This window comes from Gopherus flavomarginatus, chromosome 9 (assembly GCF_025201925.1).
Source record: "Gopherus flavomarginatus isolate rGopFla2 chromosome 9, rGopFla2.mat.asm, whole genome shotgun sequence".
In the NCBI taxonomy this organism is placed as follows: domain Eukaryota; kingdom Metazoa; phylum Chordata; order Testudines; family Testudinidae; genus Gopherus; species Gopherus flavomarginatus.
Window position 1 is genome coordinate 47,907,996 of NC_066625.1, and position 23,337 is coordinate 47,931,332.

The window sequence follows — 23,337 nt, forward strand, 5'->3', positions numbered from 1 at the left end:
TGTGTGATGAATTAATAAAGAATGCATGAATGTGAAGCAACAATTACTTTATTGCCTCTGCAAGCATTGATTGAAGAGGGGAGAGGAGGGTGGTTAGCTTACAGGGAAGTAGAGTGAACCGAGTGGGAGGAGGTTCATCAAGGAGAAACAAACAAAACTTTCCCACCACAGCCTGGCCAGTCATGAAGCTGGTTTTCAAAGCTTCTCTGATGTGCACCACACTCTCCTGTACTCTTCTAACTGCCCTGGTGTCTGGCTGCGCGTAATCACTGGCCAGGCGATTTGCCTCAACCTCCCACCCTGCCATAAATGTCTCCCCTTTACTTTCTCAGATATTCTGGAGCGCACAGCAAGCAGTGGTAACAGTAGGAATATTGGTTTCGCTGAGGTCTAACCGAGTCAGTAAACTGCGCCAGCGTGCTTTTAAAATCCAAATGTGCATTCTGCCACCATTCTGCACTTGCTCAGTCTATAGTTGAACAGCTCCTGACTGCTGTTCAGGTTGCCTATGTATGGCTTCATGAGCCATGGCATTAGGGGGTAGGCTGGGTCCCCAAGGATAACTATAGGCATTTCAACATCCCCAGTGATTATTTTCTGGTCTGGGAAGGAAGTCCCTTCCTGCAGCTTTTGAACAGACCACATAGTTCCTGAAGATATGAGCGTCATGTACCTTTCCCGGCCATCCCACGTTGATGTTGGTGAAACGTCCCTTGTGATCCACCAGCGGTTGCAGCACCTTTGAAAAGTACCCCTTTCGGTTTATGTACTCGTTGGGTTGGTGCTCCGGTGCGAAGATAGAGTTATGCATTTCATCTATCGCCCCACCACAGTTAGGGAATCCCATTGCAGCAAAGCCATCCCCTATGGCCTGCACGTTTCCCAGAGGCTCTGCCCTTGATATCAGTAGTTCTTTGATTGTGTTGGCTACTTGGATCATAGCAGCCTCCACAGTAGATTTGCCCACTCCAAGTTGATGCCCGACCGACCGGTAGCTGTCTGACGTTGCAAGCTTCCACAGGGCTATCGCCACTTGCTTCTCAACTGTGAGGGCTGCTCTCATCTTGGTATTCTGGCGCTTCAGGGCAAGGGAAAGCAAGTCACAAAGTTCTATGAAAGTGTCCTTACACATGTGAAAGTTTCGCAGCCACTGGGAATTGTCCCAGACCCGCAACACTATGCGGTCCCACCACTCTGTGCTTGTTTCCTGGGCCCAGAATCGGCATTCCAGAGCATGAACCTGCCCCATTAATACTATTATGTGCACATTGCCGGGGCCTGTACCTTGTGAGAAGTCTATGTCCATGTCTATGTCTATGTCCTCATCACTCTTGTCACCGCGCTGCTGTCGCCTCCTCACCTGCATTTGCTTTTGCAGGTTCAGGTGCTGCATATAGTACAGGATAATGTGTGTGGTGTTTACAGTGCTCATAATTGCCGCTGTGATCTGATCGGGCTCCATGTTCCCAGTGCTATGGCGTCTGCGCTGAAAAAAGGCGCAAAACGATTGTCTGCCGTTGCTCTGACGGAGGGGTGACTGACAACATGGCTTACAGGGAATTAAAATCAACAAAGAGGGTGGCTTTGCATCAAGGAGAAACACAAAGAACTGTCACACAGAATGTCCCCTTCAAGGATTAAAGTCAAAACCCTGGGTTTAGTAGGCCGTTGATTTCATGGAGGAAGGGAGGAGCAAATGAATATAAAACAAGTTGGGTCTATTTCTTGTTTTGATCCACTCCATCTATCTTATACATCTTAGGCTGGCAGCAGAGGGTGCAGTACGACAGCTAGCCATCGTCATCTCCTGGGTGCTCGGCAGAAGACGGTGCAGTACGACTGGGGAATGACCTGGCTGAATCACTCCCATGTCTGCCCAGGCGCCCCTGACCAACCTCATGAGGTCAGCTAAAAGCACCCAGGAGTACGACGATGATGGCTATTAGTCGTAATCCACTGTCTGCTGCCAAAAGGCAATGAGCTGCTGCTCTGTAGCAATGCAGTACCATGTCTGCAAGCACCCAGGAGACGTACGGTGATGGTGAGCTGAGCGGGCTCCATGCTTGCCATGGTATGGCGTCTGCACAGGTAACTCAGGGAACAAGGCACAAAACAATTGTCTGCCGTTGCTTTCAGGGAGGGAGGGAGGAAGAGAGGAGCCTGATGACATGTACCCAGAAGCACCCATGACACTGTTTTTGCCCCATCAGGCATTTGGGATCTCAACCCAGAATTTCAATGGGCAGTGGAGACTGGGGGAACTGTGGGATAGCTACCCACAGTGCAATACTCCAGAAGTCAACGCTAGCTTCAGTTCTCTGGACGCAGTCTGCTGAGTTAATGCACTTAGAACATTTTGTGTAAGGACACACAATCAACTGTATAAAAACGATTTCTAAAAAACCAACGTCTATAAATTTGATCTAATTTCATAGTGTAGACATACCCTTACTTGCATCTCCTATGCAGCTTGATATATTGGTAATACTAAATGAAAAGGTGTCTATGGGTGGTTCTTGACTGATGTCTTCTAATTTCTTTAACTAATGTCTCTAGGGTGTATACTTTCCAATGTACTGAACAGTGTGCTATCTTAATATATCTTTAGATCCTGTTCAGGATAGTTGTACTAAGAATACTTAACTGTTTTAGTCTTTTGCTTTTCCTGTTACTTAGATGACAAAAGGAAGTAAAATGATCATCCTGAGGTTACATAGTGAGTCAACTCAGTTGGATCTTGGAGCCAGAGGAGCACTGGATTCCACTCTTTTATTCTAACCTCTAGGTCAGAATTCTGGAGTGAACGGAGCGAGCCTCCCAGCTGGGCCGATAGACTTGGTGAGTGGGGCTTATGCTGATGCTCTAAAAAGAGCTGTGTAGACAGTGCTTTGAAATTGTAGCTCAGGCTCTGAAGCCCACCCCCACCAGGCTTCAAAGTCCGAGCTCCAGCCCAAGCCACAACTTCAAGTGCAGTTTATGCAGCTATTTTAAGAGTGCTAGCCTGAATCTGTTGACCCAGATTCCTCGTGCTCAGTCCAAAATGCTGTGTAGAAATACCCTTGGTAACTCTGAGTTTACAACAGAAAGCAAGCATTGGAAGTGAAATGTGTTGTTTTGCTCTGGACAGAAAATGGAGGCTGTGTTAGGAACTTCTGAATGTTTGAGAAGCGTGATTTGTTTAAAAATAACATTCATTACCCATATCTGTCACTAGTGTCTTGCAAATCATTCTTGCAAACTACTGCATCAGCTACTGTCTGCTCCTCTGAGCCAAACTGCTGAGGAATGAACAGGATTCCTATGCCTTGTGCATCATCAACAAAATTGGCAATTAAATAGTGCTTCAGAATCTTTGGTGTACAAAGCAGAAAATGGCTTTATTTCCTCCCCCCAACCCTCCGCCTCATACTAAGCTAAGTCTGAAGTTCTTTGTCACTTGTAAATGAAGTTGAACATTAACCTGTTTTGTGTTCTTCTGACTACAGTCTCTCTCCAGTAAAAATCATATTTGGATGTATTTTGCTTTGCTAATATTCAAATGTTACATTCTGAAAACATACAATAGTCAACAGACTGACATAAGCTTGGAACCCATGAGTAAAGGGGTGCTTATCCCATGGCTTGTTCAAAAAATTGTAGCAAATGGGGAATATTCAGAGTCTGAATTCTGTAAATTTACCTTTCTTATAATTACTACATACGTGCAGGCACATGATTGTGGCAGCAAGATAATCACTAGAGGAAATCTTAATAGTATTACCCATAGATTATAATATCTTGCAATAATAAGGTTCAAGAGAAGTTCCAGTTACTCTTAAAAGTGAAGAAGCTGAACAGCAGGAGCCTTCAATAGGAGCACCAGTATTTCCAAGAATGCTGTCATCTTTAGTGTGATGTCTTTCAAAAGGGCAATTCTTGACTGTTATTACATGATGATCCTATATGAAGAGAATCTCCACACACACTCTCACATTCAAATCATGCATGGAAGTTTTTGCTTTGTGGAAGTAAACATTATACTTGAAAGTTTACATTGAGGAAACTTAAACTTTTAATTTTAAATTCCATCAGGACTTGTGTGGGAGAAGACAAATAAGTCACTAGTGGTCTGTAGTTACTACCTTTTGTGACAAAGTTCCTCCTCTACCTTGGTGGGTCCTGCGCTTATTGGCAGATTTGCTCACCTCAATGATCTTCCCCACAGTCTGGGTCAACTTTTCCTGTGTCTGATCAGGAGTGGGGAGGTTTGGGGGGAACCCAGGCCCACCCTCTACTCCGGGTTCCAGCCCAGGGCCCTGTGGATTGCAGCTGTCTATAGTGCCTCCTGTACCAGCTGCATGACAACTACAACTCCCTGGGCTACTTCCCCATGGCCTCCTCCAAACACCTTCTTTATCCTCACCATAGGACCTTCCTCCTGGTGTCTGATAATGCTTGTACTCCTTAGTCCTCCAGCAGCACACCCTCTCTCTCAGCTCTTTGCACCTTTTGCTCCCAGCTCCTCACACACACTTCCTCTCCTCTGGCTCCCCTTCACCTGACTGGAGTGAGCTCCTTTTTAAACCCAGGTGCCCTGATTAGCCTGCCTTGATTGGCTGCAGGTATTCTAATCAGCCTGTCTGCCTTAATTGGTTCTAGCAGGTTCCTGATTACTCTAGTGCAGTCCCTGCTCTGGTCACTCAGGGAACAGAAAACTATTCATCTTGTGACCAGTATATTTGCCCTCTACCGGACTCCTGTACCCTACTGGTTTGGATCTCACACTTTCTGTCTGAGGTTGAGGTTCTTAGTCTGGGTGTGGTGGCCACATTGTCTGTTCCCTATGGATAGATATGAGGGTTGGGGAAAGAGGGACTATTTCCTATTTAGATGGGAGGGTTATAAGCATGGTCCTGATATGGGAAAAGTTCAGAACCACAGACTTAGGTAATCTTTGGTTAAATCTTGAATAGATAGCTAGTGAAATGAGTTTGTTTCTATAATTGGGTTGGTTTCATTTCTTACAGATTAAAGAAAGATGCTCTACCTTGTCTGAAGTGCTACAGATAATGTGTTCCACTAGAGAAGAAAGTTTGTAGCCAAAAAAATCAGGGTAATTAGTATGCACACCCAATATTCAAGCTGCCAAAGCCCAAATGAGGGCTGCTGCAGGAAAAGTGGAAGGAAGTGGTGGGGGGGAGAGGATAACTTGAGAAAATATAGAATCCAGTTCCTTTAATAATGCTCTTTCTGCAGTTTTCTTTCAGCATTTGTGATGTCAGTAATGGTAACAGGTGGGGCTAATGGAGATAAATATGCTAAAATGAGTATCAAACAAGATGCATTTGGAAGTGTGTGCAGTGTTTCTGAGAATTCCTAGGAACCCATGTGCTTTCTTATTTTAATAAAAAGCCAAATGCTAATAGTGAAGGCACTTTCAGATTTGGGGATAGAGGTGTAGTTAGCTGGTCATCCAAAAGTACATCTGGCTACTTCTAGTTGAACATCCCATACAGCGGTTAATTTAGCTGGACAAATTACAAAAAGTGAGATTATCACTTCAACGGTATCTGAATCTGAGTGTGTAAGTGACTTCTACCAGTTCACTGTTGTGACTTTCTTTAAAACATCAGCAAACATATATTTCTTGAATGGTTCTTATTCCAAAACTGGGTCTCTTTTAAGGTCAGCTGCCATTATAGATTTTCTCTTCTAGTGAGAGAATGGTATGGTAGATGTCAAATCAATGACAGCTACACTCAGAAAGACCTCAAGACTTCTGGAATGTGCTGCTCAAACAGATTCACTTCTGTTTCTACTGCCTGTCCCTCCCTTCTCACATTTATCTCCAGACTTCTTCTCCTTGTCCAGATCTGTTCCGCCCCATCAATCTTCTATTCCAGGGATTGGCAACCTTTGGCACACGGCCTGCCAGGGTAAGCACCTGGCAGGCCGGGCCGGTTTGTTTACCTGTCGCATCTGCAGTTCGGCTGATTGCAGCTCCCACTCGCCAGGGTTCGCCGCTCCAGGCCATTGGGGGCTGCGGGAAGCGGCAGCCAGCACATCCCTCACCCCGCACTGCTTCCCGCAGCCCCCATTGGCATGGGACGGCAAACTGCGGCCAGTGGGAGCCACAATCGGTACTTACCCTGGCAGGCCGGGGGCCAAAGGTTGCCAATCACTGGAATAGAAGATTGTTAGGGGCAGAATAGATCTGGACAAGGAGAAGAAGTCTGGAGATAAATGTGAGAAGGGCCGCATACCAAAAGTTGCCGATCCCTGTTCTATTCATTGTACTTTTTGAAACTTTTCACTTTTAGAGAGAGGTAAGGGATTGACTCTGTGTACACAAATTTGCAGAGGGACAGTAGGTTGAGGTCTGTTATTTCTCACCTCTATATATTATTTATGTATTTATTTATTTATGTAAAAACATTTTTGCTGTTAACAAGCATGTTATCTCTGAAGACACAAATCCAGAGTTTGAAAACTTCAAAACTAAGCATCTCTGATGGCATCTTCTAGACTGAGCACTGAGTCTCATTGAGTAGATAGAAAAATTAACCTAAATAATCTCTATACAGAAGCTCCTGGATCCCCATAAAATTGGGTCTCTAATCCATGAACTATTGGAACTCATTTACAAAACTTTTTTCTTAAACATTACATTAATATATTCTCATACTATAGAATTAGAATTTATAATCCCTATTGCATGATGAGATATTTTTGAGCTATAATGTATCTTACTTAAAACTATCTTTAGATTGAATTTTTTTTTATAAAATGCTTTTTGAGGAAAAAAACTATTTAAATAAAAATCCAGTTTAAAAAAAAAATTTTTTTTTAAATCATTGATTGTTATCCACCCTGGTAAAATCCTGTCTAAGCTGTAAAAAGCTAATACAGTTTGAGGCCTGGTTACAGTATGATGATTCTATTTGATGTCGGTGAAGCACTGTTTGGTTTTGCAGTGTAGAATGGACTGAATTATGGCCCAGCCTTGGACTTTGCAGCACTGTAGCACAACTTGGGAGCATGATTAAGATGGTTAGAGTCCTGTCTGTGCTGTAAAATCAGTATTAGGCACTACTTGTGGTAGTAGCTTTTTGTAGTGTAGCGTGGACCCTAAATCAAATTACACTTAATATTCTTCTAGCTCTTTTAAGAGTGTAAAGTCAAGCACTCAAAAAGAAAAATGCCCAAATTAAGGTTGCTGATGCAAATACAAGTAAGACTAGGTTTTATTTTAAACTGCCTCCTGTAAACCAGACAACTGCTTACAAAGATTAATGTCCCTGATGAATTGACCCTGTAGGCATCAATATGTTTACAGCCTAATGCATCAGTTATGAAGTCATGGTAATAAAAGGCAAGAGATGATTCAGAATCAGAATAGTCTCTTCTATCAAAAGATAGTTATCTACTGAATTCTGAGCTATTTTTAGATTGGTAAAGAGATGGATGGTAGCGAATATATTTTCCTTGATTGCTCTCTTTCCCCCACTGAGATGACTGTTTCTGCTAGAAAGAGCAGGCGGAAAGGAAGTAGGAATCTTTTAAATTTTTGATGAGATTGTTCAACCATTAAGGAATCCCCTTTTGTGTTTTTAAATTGGACTCCAACCAAGATGTCATGGAGTTGCTGTACTTATTTAAATCATGCTTTCTAAGGTTTGTAACATTGCATAAACATTTTATTGCAATTAGGCTTTATGCATGTGATTGCCTAACCCATTCGTAATGTGACCAAAGGTAAGGTGACATGACAGATGACACAACAGCCAGCAGAAAGGGGCAGGAAAGCCTACTCCACTCGCCTGCCATGCCATTTCCAGTTGGCATGCAGATTAGGAGATCATTGAACTGGCAGTGATCTTCCACTGAGTTCTGTGTAACTCATATATGCCAAAGGGGCACAGAGTTCAGCTTTGCATCACTCTTGATCCTTGGCAGATCAGTTATTCCAAAATTAGCTGCATAGAATATGCATATCAGAAGTATGCTGGACAAAAATGCAGCTCTTGGTCCAACTGAGAAATTGCGTGCCTCTGCCAATAGGACCTAGTCAATGAAGTATTTAAAATCAGATTTTTTTTAAGCATAATTGCTAGAATTTCCTGTCTCCTGTTTTTCACTCTGGGTCTGTTATCATAAAGTTTTCATAACATTCAGGTGCTGTTAGTTTACTTACGTTACATTATATGTCTCCTTTCAGTATTTAAACTAAGTACTGACTCTCAAATATTCTTTCTGTTTTTGAGTTTTCCTAGCTGTCCTTACAGAAAAAAGTGTTCCTTTATCATTTGAATAAAAATAATTTCTCTTTCTAGATTTTAGTGAATCTCCATGTTGTACAAGTACTGCACAATCTGTAATCTGCAGTTCTTAGACAGGTACTGCAGGAGCTATTGCAGGTCAGACTTCATATGCATTGGTGGAGATGCACATGGAAAATTTATCCACATTGACTAGTTCTAGGTCATGCCATCAGTCCTTTGCTCTCCTGAGCACGATGCTTGTATACTTTAAAAAAAGAAAAGGAAAAAAAAAAAAGAAATCTTGGCTATTGAGCTTCTGATATAATCTCTCTTTCATTACTGAAACCTATGACTTTATCTGAAGAACAAAGCTGTAGACGAAAATAAATTACAAAAATTTATAGCTCAGTTTATGTTGGTGACAGCAAGTAAATGTTACCCTGAAATGGCAAAGCTTCCCAGACTGTCCTATAGTGTAACATCCCTTGTCCTCTGGTGTATCATGGAATTATACTGAGACTTTGTGGTGAATCTTGTGACAGATTTCACAGTAACTCTCACTTGCTCAATGCTACCACGTACAGTAGAACAATGTTTCGATTTGTTTTTTCCATGGTGCATTTCACTCCCTAGCAGTTTACAAAGCAGTCAGTAGCTTACCAGTGATTGTAAGCTACTGGTAGCTTTACAGCCATGGCCATAACAACCTGCCTTATTTAGAGGGAGAATATTTTTATAAGCATTTCCATTTGCTTGTTCTCAGTAAGTAGTGCCTGAGGCCAAGCCCCTTTTGTCTAGTGCACCAGGGCTATTCTATAACTTGCAAAAGGGCTTTAGTTCTTTACCTTCTACTTGAAGAGCTACCAGGTGGATTGGAGACCTCAGTTAAATAAATGCCTCTCCCACTCCCTTATCTCTTTTGTTCTACAGCATCAGCATCAAATGTCAGCCCAAATTTTACAAGACTTAGTGCTGCCAACTGTGCCTTAATGACACTTGCAAAGTCCAAGCAAGACTGTTGTTCTTTCTGAACTGTTTTGGGGGTTCTCAAAATGTGAGACAGATGCATTCAGCTTTAAAGCTGTAGGCAGCTAGAAAATCTGAACGAGGGCAATTTTCAGATGAAAACAGATGTCAAGATCAGTAAACTTTAACCTATTTTTCTCCCTTATCTGTTGAGAGAGAGATTTTCTTTTGGGGGGTATCTTCTTAAGAATAAGTTATTCTTTGTTTCTGTAGCACCTGCCTCCTGAATATGTCTTTATGCACAGTGCTACAAAAAAACTCAGTGTATACGTGATATGGGGGGGAAACTGAGTAAGGAAACTTTCTAGCTTGAGAAGCATCTTGTATAAGCAGTGAAATCTGTACATTCTATCTCTATTTGCTTGGTTTTGTACGCTTATGGCATACATTGACAGAATTGCCAAACAGCATGAGTTTTCCAGATAAGTTTCTAGTCTTTCCTTCCATTATGGAAAGTATTCTGTTTAGTGTGCATTCCATTTTTTGAATAATTCCTGGGGTGCGGATGGATTTCACCTCTACTTGTAGCTTCTTCTTGGAATTCTTTCCTTATCGGATATGGCTTGCTGAAGGTGCTGCCTGAAACTTACTGATGCTGTTTGGTGTTGCGTAGATAGTAATGAATTAGTGAAAATGCAAAGCGCTGAGTTACGTATAAAAGTTGATAGACTTGCATGGCATTTCTAATCATGCAGCTAGTCCTGTACTAATAAGGTATTTTCAGAGTACGCTTTGTATAGGGAGGTTTCCTATGACTTCTCTCACTTCTAAATCCTTATAGATTCATAGATTCATAGACTCTAGGACTGGAAGGGACCTCGAGAGGTCATCGGGTCCAGTCCCCTGCCCTCATGGCAGGACCAAATACTGTCTAGACCATCCCTGATAGACATTTATTTAACCTACTCTTAAATATCTCCAGAGATGGAGATTCCACAACCTCCCTAGGCAATTTATTCCAGTGTTTAACAACCCTGACAGTTAGGAACTTTTTCCTAATGTCCAACCTAAATCTCCCTTGCTGCAGTTCACGCCCATTGCTTCTTGTTCTATCATTAGAGGCTAAGGTGAACAAGTTTTCTCCCTCCTCCTGATGACACCCTTTTAGATACCTGAAAACTGCTATCGTGTCCCCTCTCATTCTTCTCTTTTCCAAACTAAATAAACCCAGTTCTTTCAGCCTTCCTTCATAGGTCATGTTCTCAAGACCTTTAATCATTCTTGTTGCTCTTCTCTGGACCCTCTCCAATTTCTCCACATCTTTCTTGAAATGCGGTGCACAGAACTGGACACAATACTCCAGCTGAGGCCTAACCAGTGCAGAGTAGAGTGGAAGAATGACTTCTCGTGTCTCGTTTACAACACACCTGTTAATGCATCCCAGAATCACGTTTGCTTTTTTTGCAACAGTGTCACACTGTTGACTCATATTTAGCTTGTGGTCCACTATGACCCCTAGATCTCTTTCTGCCATACTCCTTCCTAGACAGTCTCTTCCCATTCTGTATGTGTGAAACTGATTGTTCCTTCCTAGTGGAGCACTTTGCATTTGTCTTTACTGAACTTCATCCTGTTTACCTCAGACCATTTCTCCAATTTGTCCAGATCATTTTGAATTTTGACCCTGTCCTCCAAAGCAGTTGCAATCCCTCCTAGTTTGGTATCGCCTGCAAACTTAATAAGCGTACTTTCTATGCCAACATCTAAGTCGTTGATGAAGATATTGAACAGAGACAGTCCCAAAACAGACCCCTGCAGAACCCCACTTGTTATACCTTTCCAGCAGGATTGGGAACCATTAATAACTACTCTCTGAGTACGGTTATCCAGCCAGTTATGCACCCACCTTATAGTAGCCCCATCTAAATTGTTTTTGCCTAGTTTATTGATAAGGATATCAACGAGACCATATCAAATGCCTTACTAAAGTCTAGGTATACCACATCCACTGCTTCTCCCTTATCCCCAAGACTCGTCATCCTATCAAAGAAAGCTATCAGATTGGTTTGACACAATTTGTTCTTTACAAATCCATGCTGGCTATTCCCTATCACCTTACAACCTTCCAAGTGTTTGCAGCTGATTTCTTTAATTACTTGCTCTATTATCTTCCCTGGCACAGAAGTTAAACTAACTGGTCTGTAGTTTCCTGGGTTGTTTTTATTTCCTTTTTTATAGATGGGCACTATATTTGCCCTTTTCCAGTCTTCTGGAATCTCTCCCGTCTCCCATGACTTTCCAAAGATAATAGCTAAAGGCTCAGATACCTCCTCTAGGGCTCCATTCTTTTGCAGGGGGAGCTCTCTGCAAAGCCCAGATATCTTGTGTGGTAGAAAGTAGTTCATTATTTCTTCATTTGTGGTCTAATGCTAAACTGCTTTATATTCATGGCAGAATATTTTCACTTGCATGACTGTGTAGAATGCCAGTGGGAGATGTAAATCTGTATTTAACTGAAGTGTGTGCCGCAGCGACTTCTGTGCTATGCCGGTTCCGATAGCGGGACCCAAATACCTTTTAAGGAGTTCTAAAAAGTAGTTTGTAGTATGAAGCAACGGTCTGTAGAGATTACAGATCTGGTCACATTGTATTGGGCCCTATAATCTCACAGTCAGCGCTCTTCTACTGAAGACGAAGGCAGCTGATATCTACTTAATATAAAAGTTAAGTGTAGCCTTAGGGCTCCTGGCAAATTACCAAAATGGTCCTTGGATGGACACAGTTTATGCCTAGCTTAAATGTGCATGTAGAATGTTAGGCCTTGTTTATACACTGTTGTAATGGATTATCTCAATTGCTCTGGAGGAACCAGTACTAGAACAGCAAGAGAAGCTTTTCCTGTCCATACTTCAACTGCCTGTGGCCTGAGTAACAAGAATACAGAATTCCTCCTAAATCTACAGAAATGCTTGTTATAATATTAGCTTTCCAGTGTACATTTATTGTTCACTTGAATTTTATTTTACCGCAGTTCATCAGTTACCTATTGAGTAGCAGAGGAGAGAACCTTGGAACAGGAGTAAAAGGATGTGGTCCAAACTGTCTGACAAGGGACTGAAAAATTTCATCTAATCAGTGTGCATGGAAAGCTTAATGGAATAAGCATCTCATTCCTCCTCTCCTTTCTAACGGCTTATAACGACCAAAGGCTTGTTTCCCTACGCCTCTTTCTAAAATGGATTGTGTTTGGGGTGGGAGAAGAGTGTGGGGATGTGTGGGGTGGAGTAGTCTATTTTATCAGTGTGTAGATGTCAGTAACACTGTCTGCCCTCTCTGCTTGCTGCTGTTGCTGATCCCTGGTTCCCAGAGAGAATTCAACATAGATATGACAGGTTTTGCTGCATAATCTAGCTGGCCAGCTGTTTTTTCTAAAATTTTCAGTATACAAAATAGACTTGCTTTAAATCTGTACTATTTTCAGTGGGTCACTTCCAAAATATGCTTTGGAGGACAACTTAAAACAAAGTCAAATGCACTGATGTAGTAATGCTGGTAAATAGCAGGGAAATGTATGTCACAGAAGGGGCTCCAATGGTTTTGGTACTGAAATACAACTATGCATCTTATACAAAAGGTACAGAAGGACTTCCCTTGTAACATATCTAGTTACTCAGTGCTGTGAGTGTCTCAATTAGTGAAATAATTTTGTTATTCTGTATGTGTAAAATGAAAATCCGTATCAGAATTTAACAGGGATTGTGAGAATCTGCTGCTTTCAGATGCAGTGATCTAGCTGACGCCAGAAAGTAGGTCACTTATATCTCAGGGAATTCCCTGCCTCTGAAGTTCAGAATAGGTGGAAGAAAAGGTCAAAGTAGAGTTCATGGTGGAGAGGTAGATAGGACAGAAGCTTGCTATTTTTTTCTGTAGTTGCGGTTTGATCAGTTTTCTGTTTTAATGAGAAGGCTGAGAATGAACAGGGGAAAGGCTTCTGTTGGACATTTAACTTTTATAAGCCAAACAGTTCAAGCAGCTAGAAAAGGACCACCATAATTTGCAGTCTGCTTTTCCATAGCTCCCTGGTGCCGTTTCATCGCTTTCCGGTTCCGAAAGGTGATGTGTGTTTGCTGTATATGGTTCCCCTGATGCAGCCTCCTGTAATCCAGTTTGACACTCTAGAAAACCCATCTTAAAATGCTTATCCTGGTAGTCTGTCTCCCAAGAACAACTCTTCCTTGAGAGGGTGTGCTGTGCTGTGAAAACTATAACACACCTTCAAGCCAACAAAATTAGCAAGTGCTCCGTGTGTTGTGCTTTCTTTCTATAAAAGTCTTGTTAACACCTGGTTGCTGTAAATGATGATGTCTTATCTAATCCTTTGTCTGTTTTCTGCAACTCACTTGCTTTGTTTTTTATAACATCTGTTGTTTTCTGCTGGTCTATCACTGCATTTCTGCTGCCCCTCCCTCTAGCTGGGTTTGTCAAGTCGCCCATGTCAGAAACTAAACTCACAGGGGATGCCTTTGAGCTGTACTGTGACGTGGTTGGGAAACCCACTCCAGAGATCCAGTGGTGGTATGCTGAAGTCAACCGGGCTGAGTCTTTCAAACAGCTGTGGGATGGTGCTTGGAAGCGCCGTGTCACCATTAACACCGCCTACGGGGCGAACGGCGTGAGTGTGCTGAGAATAACCCGCCTTACATTGGAAGACTCTGGGACTTACGAGTGCAGGGCCAGCAACGATCCCAGGAGGAATGACTTGAGGCAAAATCCCTCCATAACGTGGATTCGAGCCCAAGCTACAATAAGCGTCCTTCAGAGTGAGTTCAGCACCCTACAGTAGTAGTACTGTAGTAACTAGAGGCAGTCCAGTGACCCTTCTCCCTCTCCCATGACCCTTGATATTACCACCTTTTGTCTTGTTTGTTGAACCCAAGATTATTCCTCCAGTTGTAGAGCTTGAGTGTGTGTCTGCCACTGTTTTTTTTTTGTTTTGTTTTTTTGTTTTTTTTTTAGTCTCTCTCTCTTCCATAGGATCAAAGGACTTGGGAAAATCTATGGAACTATCCTATAGCTCTTGTGTGAAAACAAGCTCAGTGTTGGATTTTTTTTTTCTTCCACTACCCTTTACTTTTATAGTAGGTTTCCTGCATCCTATCGCTGGCTTCTTCATGAGTGCCTTTCTATTTTGTTTTTTTTTTTCTTTCCTGATCTAACCACTTTTATTTCTTCTTTTTTCTTGGAATCTCTGAATACCTTCCTTACTTACATGGTTTTGAGTTCATAAGCTTCTGTACAAATCCTTCCCATTTTGATTTTGTTGTTACATGTGACCTTTAAAGCCTGGATTTTTCCATAAAGTCATGGAGCTTCTTTTCTAAACCGTATGTGTCCTAACAGATTCTCTGATGCAGCAGCACATTACTGATACAGCTGTTCTTACATGGTGGTGTAAAAGCAAATGCCACTCAGGGCTTGTCTACATCAGAAAGTTGCAGCGCTGGTGAGGGAGTTACAGCGCTGCAACTTTGAAGGTGTACACATCTGCAGGGCACCACCAGCGCTGCAACTCCCTGTTTGCAGCGCTGGCCGTACTCCCGTTTTGTCTCGGGTGTAGAGGATCCAGCGCTGGTGATCCAGCGCTGGTAATCCAATGTAGACACTTACCAGCGCTTTTCTTGACCTCCGTGGAAGGAGGAAGCCTCTGGTAATCAAGCTGGTCTCCTTTCCCGGTTTGCTCTCTCGTTCCCGGAGCCCAGAGCAAGCAGGTCTCCTTCCCTGCGGTTTGCTGGGTGGCTCCGGGAACGCGAGAGCAAACCGCGGCGAAGCGGGTCTCCTTTCCCGGTTTGCTCTCTCGTTCCCGGAGCCCAGAGCAAGCAGGTCTCCTTCCCTGCGGTTTGCTGGGTGGCTCCGGGAACGCGAGAGCAAACCGCGGCGAAGCGGGTCTCCTTTCCCGGTTTGCTCTCTCGTTCCCGGAGCCCCGAGCAAGCAGGTCTCCTTCCCTGCGGTTTGCTGGGTGGCTCCGGGAACGCGAGAGCAAACCGCGGCGAAGCGGGTCTCCTTTCCCGGTTTGCTCTCTCGTTCCCGGAGCCCCGAGCAAGCAGGTCTCCTTCCCTGCGGTTTGCTGGGTGGCTCCGGGAACGAGAGAGCAAACCGCGGCGAAGCGGGTCTCCTTTCCCGGTTTGCTCTCTCGTGCCCAGAGCCCAGAGCAAGCAGGTCTCCTTCCCTGCGGTTTGCTGGGTGGCTCCGGGAACGAGAGAGCAAACCGCGGCGAAGCGGGTCTCCTTTCCCGGTTTGCTCTCTCGTTCCCGGAACCCCCCTTGAAGCCGCCCAACAGCGCTGCAGTGTGGCCACATCTAACACCACTTGCAGCGCTGGTTGCTGTAAGTGTGGCCACTCTGCAGCGCTGGCCCTATACAGCTGTACTAATACAGCTGTAACAACCAGCGCTGCAAAACTTTAGATGTAGACATGGCCTCAATGTGCACTAGCTTTAGCTAAATGACTCCCCACTGAGAATGTAACATCCCTTTTTAAAAACTTATACTGGATAGGATGAGTTCTCAATTGATGTTTGTTCCATTTATTGTCCTAGATTTTGTACACACTTTCTGCTGTCTTTATTAGGTTCCACACAAGTTTTGCTTCTGGTATTTTCAGAACCATTTTAACACAATCCTATTTTTATGTACATTGAATAGAAAGAATACTGTTTGCTTTCTCTTAGATGTAGTGATTGATATACAGCTTGCATCTACACAGATTCAAAATGAAATACATGCAGTGTGACTTGACTGGGTACAAATGTGAAGAGCAGAAGGTAAAGGAGAGGTTTTTTGATTTGTTAGTATAAATGTCTCACTGTTTTAGGGCTGTGAATAGCAGAGGACGGATGTTCTCTTTAACACTACTCTGAGTGTTTGTGTACATAAACCAGGATAGCGCAGAAATGTAATTTCTCGCTGCATATATTGTGCTTCATATTGCATAACTCAAGCTCTCTGATGGTGTAGTGACATCTGTTTAATCAATGTAATGGTATCTGAAGGAACCCTGTGCCAGATGTAGACCTGGTAGCTAATGCTCAGTTCAACTTGGTACCCCACCTATCTGAAAGTATTACAGAAGAGTGCTGCAATATGAAAATGATTATGGACGAAAACAAGCAACTTGCTTCAGTCAGTACTGATGGATCAGAGAACCTGCCTCTGGAAAATGAAAAGAACGTGAATGTATGTGGAAAAATAAACAATTAACCCAATGACATGAATTTGTTTAAAACCTAAAAAACATTGGATTGTTTGACTTGATAAACCTGTTCAGTTTCCAGTCCTAGGACTTGACCCCTCCCTAGCCCTTAGAGGTCACATTGGACTCAGACCTGTCAGCAGCAAGAACCTTCAGATTTCAGGGACTGGTGTTATTTCAAGACAAAGCTGAATTGTCCTGCAGCAAGTTTAACTTCTGGAAGTCTGGTTCCTGTCTCAGATACAGTGTAGTTGTAGCTGGTGGTGTAGTGTAGTCAGTCCCAGGATATGAGAGAGACAAGGTGGGTGAAGTAATATATTTTATTGAAACAACTTCTATTGGTGAGAGACAAGCTTTCGAGTGACACAGGGCACTTCTTCATGTCACCAATAGAAGTTGGTCCAATAATAGATACTACGCACCTTGTCTCTCCTGTTTCATTTGATCACCTGCTTCTGCTGCCCATGAAGGTCTGTTGTATTTCCCAGCTCTATTCCTTGCCTATCCAGTCTCCTTTTAGTATCTTTTGGGGAGGGGGAAGAACCTTTTAGAATGAAAAGCTAATTATTAAGTTCTCGAAGCATATATTTGATAGAGTCCTTATGAAATGTCTCATTGTGTTTCCTATCTCCCTCAAATAGGTCATTTGTAACTGAATGTACTTTTTGGGATGGAGGTTCTAAGCTTCCATCTCCTTCCCCAGTTAAAGACCTGTCTTGTCTCTTGCATGCCTGCAGTTCAATTATCCAATGTTTCCTAATTTTGGATTATGTATTATGACTATATTGCCAAGTGCCTTGTGTTCAGGACACACTTTTTTGTTTTTGTTTGTTTCATATTGGTGAGAAAAACACTGTACTCAAACACTTAAACAACTGTATTGTGCCCACAAAGGAGGCTTGAACTGCTGTAGTTTGTGGGAAGCAGAGCTCTTAAGGTTTAATCTCTAGGTAACTGCACATCGGAAATGGAGCTGAAGGGAGTCCTAGCTAAAGAAGCTCAGTCTGTACCTGGAAGGCAGGAGTACAAGTCTGAAGTATCCCAGAGTGTTTAAGCTTGCAAAGGCAGAATACAGTAGTGCACCCAGTAGAAACTATCCTGTAATTTTCCATTAGGAGAGCTGCATCTTACAGCTTAACTAATATGTATTTGAAATGAAGGCTTCTGATTAAAATGGTGTTGGAGTCTTTGGCTAATGGTGGTCACTCTTCCACTGATCTCATGACACCATCTTGGGTATTCAAAAATAGACACAATAAACGAGTAGAGCCTGCTTTAATTGTGGTAGCTAAAACAAAATGTCATTGTTAATATCCAAACAGAATGTAGTGAAAAGCAGCACTGAATACTGATTTGAAAAGTTAAACAGGAGAACTGGAAGTTGGTTTCCAGCTAGACCGGGGGTAGGCAAACTACGGCCCGTGGGCTGGATCTGGCCCCTCAGGGATTTGGATCCGGCCTGTGGCGCCACCGGCACCACATTCCTGCAGCCCCCAGGAGGGGGGCAGAGGACTCCATGCGTTGCCCTTGCCTCTAGGCACCGCCCCTCACAGCTCCCATTGTCTGGGAACGGGGAACGTGGCGAATGGGAGCTTTGGGGGAGGTACCTCTGCCCCACCTCCCCCAGAGGTTGCAGCGCTTCCTGGAGCGGCATGGGGCCAGAGACAGGGCAGGTGTGCAGGGAGCCTGCCCTGGCCCCAGTGCACACCTCTGCCACTCGGGAGCCACTTGAGGTAAGCGTGATCAGAGCCCGAACCCCTCCTGCATCCCACCCCGCAGCTCCCTGCCCTAAACCCCCTGCCTGCACCTCACACCCTTCCTGCACTCCAACCCCCTTCCCTGAACCCCCTCCCGCAGTCCACACCGCTCCTGCACCCCAGCCCCCTGCCCTGAGCCCCCTCCTGCAGTCCGCACCCCCCGTACCCCAATCTCTTGCCCTGAGCCCCTTCTTGCACACCGCACTCCCTCTACAATTGACACCTCAAACGTGAGGTATGGGAAGGATTTTCCTCATGAGACTCTTCCGGATGTTCCTTTTTGGAGTGGGACAGCTGCTTTTTTGTTTGCATACCTTACCCAGTACCCTTTCCACAATGCATTATCTCCTCAGAACTAAACAGCAATGCCTGCTTGCTTTTCTGCTTTCTTACAGATTGATGAAACATTAGTGTCTTCTGCTAATATTTTAATACTTCAAGTGGTCAGCCATCAGGGACTCTAAGTTACATTCTTAATCTTTAACTCTTCTTGCTTCAAACATCTGTGTTTAGTAGTTTCCATATATTCCCAGGATAGGTATGAAAGCACCCAACAAGTCCTGTAAAAAGCCTTGTTGTTCACTTGGTTCCCATTATTTCATTCAACTCCACCTATAAATATCACAAATATGACTATGTAACTGATAGGTGGGTAAGAATAGGTCTAAACTGTACGAGATAGCCATTAAAGTCCCAATTAGCTCCAGGTCATCAACGTACAGTTTGAAAAGCAGACCTAAAATGGTCCATTATTGGCTGAATATGAAAAACATTTGGAAAATAAAGCAATTCCCAAAGCACTTCTGGATAAGTCTCTATTACACAAATTTTCTAGTTCTGTAGACTAGATTAAAACTGTTTTCCATTACTTGCTTTTTGGAGGTATGATGCTTGTAACATTCTCTGATGGCAGCATATATGCTTTCCATTCCAGAGTCACTGCAGGTTGTGCTCTCCTCTAACCACCACAATAGGGTGTCCCTGGCTTCAGTCCAGTGTACTGCAGACAGCATCAGACTGCCTCTACTGTTGACTCTGTTTAAAAATATCCAGTTCACTATTACAGTGGCCAGTATACATGTTTTACCAATTTCCTCTTTTGACAGGAAAATGCTATTTATAATTCATTGACATAAATAAAACTGAAGATATTTCTTTTCATATTGGATGAAAATCTGTAAAACAGAAGCAAATATCAGTCAGTTCCAGTAAAGCTGATATCTGTTTACAAAATGCCCAGAAATTGAGTTAATGTTGCTTCAAAGGGGTATTTCTGTCAAAGTATTTTGATAGTTAACAGTAATTTTTGTTTAGGTGAACAAATCTTGTGTGCTTGCTCATTGGGGATGATATTGGGGTATGAAAGGAGAGGAGAATAGTTGTTGGAGTGGTAAACAAATTATTTTCTTCCATCTAGGACCTGATCTTGTGGTCCTTGCACAGGTTAAATTCCTATTGCCGGACATAGTGGGGCAGAGTTGCAGCTGATGGGCAGTAATAAAGTTTCTACAAGAAAGGACAGAAGGAACTCCAGCATTTTGATAGCTGCAACATTGTATCTGGGATGGGGTGGTTAATACTGGGACTTCTAAGTAACTGAAAGAGGAAGTTTGCTTAGCCAACCTAGTAGAATTAGAAAGGAAAAGATATTCATATATCAAGTGGTGATGTAAGGGGCTTATTGGTCATCAGTAGTAAGATTTCTCACTTTGCATCACTGGGCAGCAGCAAGAAGGGCAAGTACTATATTATTGTAGAGATTAATGTTACATTATGAATAATAATACAACCTTCATGGTGCCTCGTTTTTTTCCAGATTCAATTTAATAATTTGCTTTAATAATTTGCTTTCCAAGTGCTTTACAGATGAGACTTAAGAAGACTGTATGGTGTGACTTAATCTATACTCCAAATGTGTTTAAAATAGCTGTCAGCAAGGTATATGGAACCAACTGGAATAAATATTCTTCTTTGACTTTCAGACATCATTATGAAATGTTAATTAGGAATTATATGAATGTGTTTGTATAAACCACACCTGGCAACCCATCTGCAGTTTCCTCTCCTACTGTTTGGAATGCAAAGGAAGTTCTTGTATTCTGAGATATTAGCATTTTTCCAAGCCTAACCACCAAAAGTTCTCTCATCTTTTAAACCTCATGTTTAATAATTTTTTAGTTTGAAGGTAGATAAGATCTTTTCTTAGTCTCAGTAGAAAAATGCCTTGCTTTGCAGTTTGGGAAAAGCATAGCTCCAGTGGCCAGCTTTCAAAATTTGGTTGTTGTGGATATTAGCTCTTAATTGTGCATAATGCCGCTTTCAAATTTAAGGAGAAAATTCATAATGTCCAAGTTCCCAACGCTAATTTCTGCAAGGCCTCATATATATGGTTGGACTTGTACAATTTATAAGTTCTCACATTGCCACTCAGGATTGAAATGTGAGATATTCAAGGCTTCAGAAAATAACTAAAAACATGTCAGGAAAGTATGTAACCCTTACGTTTACCACTGGGACTCAAATGTTGCAAGCAAATTCTATTCAAGTGAACAAGAAAATGTTTCCTATTAAATAAAACTAAGGCCATTCTCAGTCAAACTCAATTGAGTAAAGGTAGGAAATATATTCTTCCCCCTTTATTTAAAAAAAAACAAAAAACCTTTTCACCCTCCAACTACTGTACAAGTGGGAGATTCTCCCCTCAACTACAAATGCTATTTCCAGTATGGGCCACAAAGTACCAACTCACCCTCTTTGTTGGCTGCCCTTCCACCCAGTCATGCAGTCCCTTCTCACCCAACTTGTGTCAACTAGTGAGGTCAACAGAAAACAATTTTCCCTTTTTCTCTATGGGCAGAAATTCTGCATCCCCCGCCTTCACCTCTTCCTCCCCGCCCCCCGCCAAAAAGGAGCTAGAGATTCCCCTTTCCTCTCCAGTTCTTGGTACATGCTGAAAAGATGGATGTGGATTATACTGTGCAACTAACTTGCATACTGTTCTAATTCATATACTGTGTGCAACAGCACAGTGCTGACTGTCATGGACACAACTGATCAAGGTCCTCTGGCCTAAATGTGGAATGCAATTATAGGGCCAGAGTTAAAGATGGCCTGCAAAAGAGAGAGAATATTTTATCTTTACAATATATAAAGAAAGCTTAAAAGCTTCTTTTTAAAAAATCTGCTAGGTTTTTAACTTTAAAAATATCAGGAATGTCAAGTCTTGTTTACCCTCTTTATGGGAAGACCTCCTGGATGACTAAAATGAGATCTGGGGCTTTGGCCTTTGAATCGTATTGAGTGTTGTGTTGGATTCTTAATGAAGCAAAATTCTTCAGACTGAGACAAAATGACTTTAATAAAAATGAACATGTTTAAACAATGAATAAGCACTACATTTTTGCTCAACTAGCTTTAATGTCTTTGTTCACTCCTTTATAAAAAAAAACCCTTCTAGTTCTCAAGTTGTCCATAGTATGGAAGAATGCACAAGATCTGAATTCCCAATATGAAAAAACAAGTAGGATACAAATCTCTTTCAAGGAGTTACACATAATAGGAGAAACATGGATGCTTAAATGGAATCTCTTTTCCTTCACAAGGAATCCTGTTGCACCTTATAGACTAACAGGCGTTTTGGAGCATGAGCTTTCGTGGGTAAATGCCCACTTCTTCAGATGCATGTGGTGGAAATTTCCAGGGGCAGTATATATATGCTTGCTAGCAAGCAAGCTAGAGATAACGAGGTCAGTTCAATCAGGGAGGATGAGGCCCTGTTCTAGCAGTTGAGGTGTGAAAACCAAGAGAGGAGAAACTGGTTCTGTAGTTGGCAAGCCATTCACAGTCTTTGTTCAATCCTGAGCTGATGGTGTCAAATTTGCAGATGAACTGAAGCTCAGCAGTTTCTCGTCGAAGTCTGGTCCTGAAGTTTTTTTGCTGCAGGATGGCCACCTTAAGGTCTGCAATAGTGTGGCCAGGGAGGTTGAAGTGCTCCCCTACAGGTTTTTGTATATTGCCATTCCTAATGTCTGATTTGTGTCCATTTATCCTTTTCCGTAGAGACTGTCCAGTTTGGCCAATGTACATAGCAGAGGGGCATTGCTGGCATATGATGGCGTATATTACATTGGTGGATGTGCAGGTGAATGAACCAGTGACGGTGTGGCTGATCTGGTTAGGTCCTGTGATGGTGTCGCTGGTGTAGATATGTGGGCAGAGTTGGCATTGAGGTTTGTTGCATGGATTGGTTCCTGAGCTAGAGTTATTATGGTGCAGTGTGCAGTTACTGGTGAGAATATGTTTCAGGTTGTCTGTGGGCAAGGATTGGCCTGCCACCCAAGGCCTGTGAAAGTGTGGGATCATTGTCCAGGATGGGTTGTAGATCCTTGATGATGCGTTGGAGGGGTTTTAGCTGGAGGCTGTATGTGATGGCCAGTGGAGTCCTGTTGGTTTCTTTCTTGGGTTTGTCTTGCAGTAGGAGGCTTCTGGGTACACGTCTGGCTCTGTTGATCTGTTTCCTTATTTCCTCGTGCGGGTATTGTAGTTTTGAGAATGCTTGGTGGAGATTTTGTAGGTGTTGGTCTCTGTCTGAGGGGTTAGAGCAGATGCGGTTGTACCTCAGTGCTTGGCTGTAGACAATGGATCGTGTGATGTGCCCGGGATGGAAGCTGGAGGCATGAAGGTAGGCATAGCGGTCGGTAGGTTTTCGATATAGGGTGGTGTTAATGTGACCATCACTTATTTGCACCGTGGTGTCAAGAAAGTGGACCTCCCGTGTAGATTGGTCCAGGCTGAGGTTGATGGTGGGGTGGAAGCTGTTGAAATCGTGGTGGAATTTTTCCAGAGTCTCCTTCCCATGGGTCCAGATGATGAAGATGTCATCAATGTAGCGTAGGTAGAGAAGGGGCGTGAGTGGACGAGAGCTGAGGAAGCGTTGTTCCAGGTCGGCCATAAAGATATTGGCATATTGTGGGGCCATGCAGGTGCCCATAGCAGTGCCACTGATCTGGAGATATATATTGTCATCAAATTTGAAATAGTTGTGTGTAAGTATAAAGGCACAGAGCTCGGCAGCCAGTTGTGCTGTGGCATCGTCAGGGATAGTGTTCCTGACAGCTTGTATTCCA

At 42.9% G+C, this 23,337-nt stretch overlaps 2 protein-coding genes across 2 annotated transcripts in view; both read left to right on the plus strand.

Annotated features, from left to right (window-relative positions):
• LOC127058429 (myb/SANT-like DNA-binding domain-containing protein 2) overlaps positions 1–23,337 on the plus strand; it is a 606,575-nt gene that overhangs the window by 89,687 nt on the left and 493,551 nt on the right. The gene's annotated exons all lie outside the window — the stretch shown is intronic.
• The window catches only part of NPTN (neuroplastin), a 112,233-nt gene that overhangs the window by 44,508 nt on the left and 44,388 nt on the right, over positions 1–23,337 (plus strand). The gene's annotated exons all lie outside the window — the stretch shown is intronic.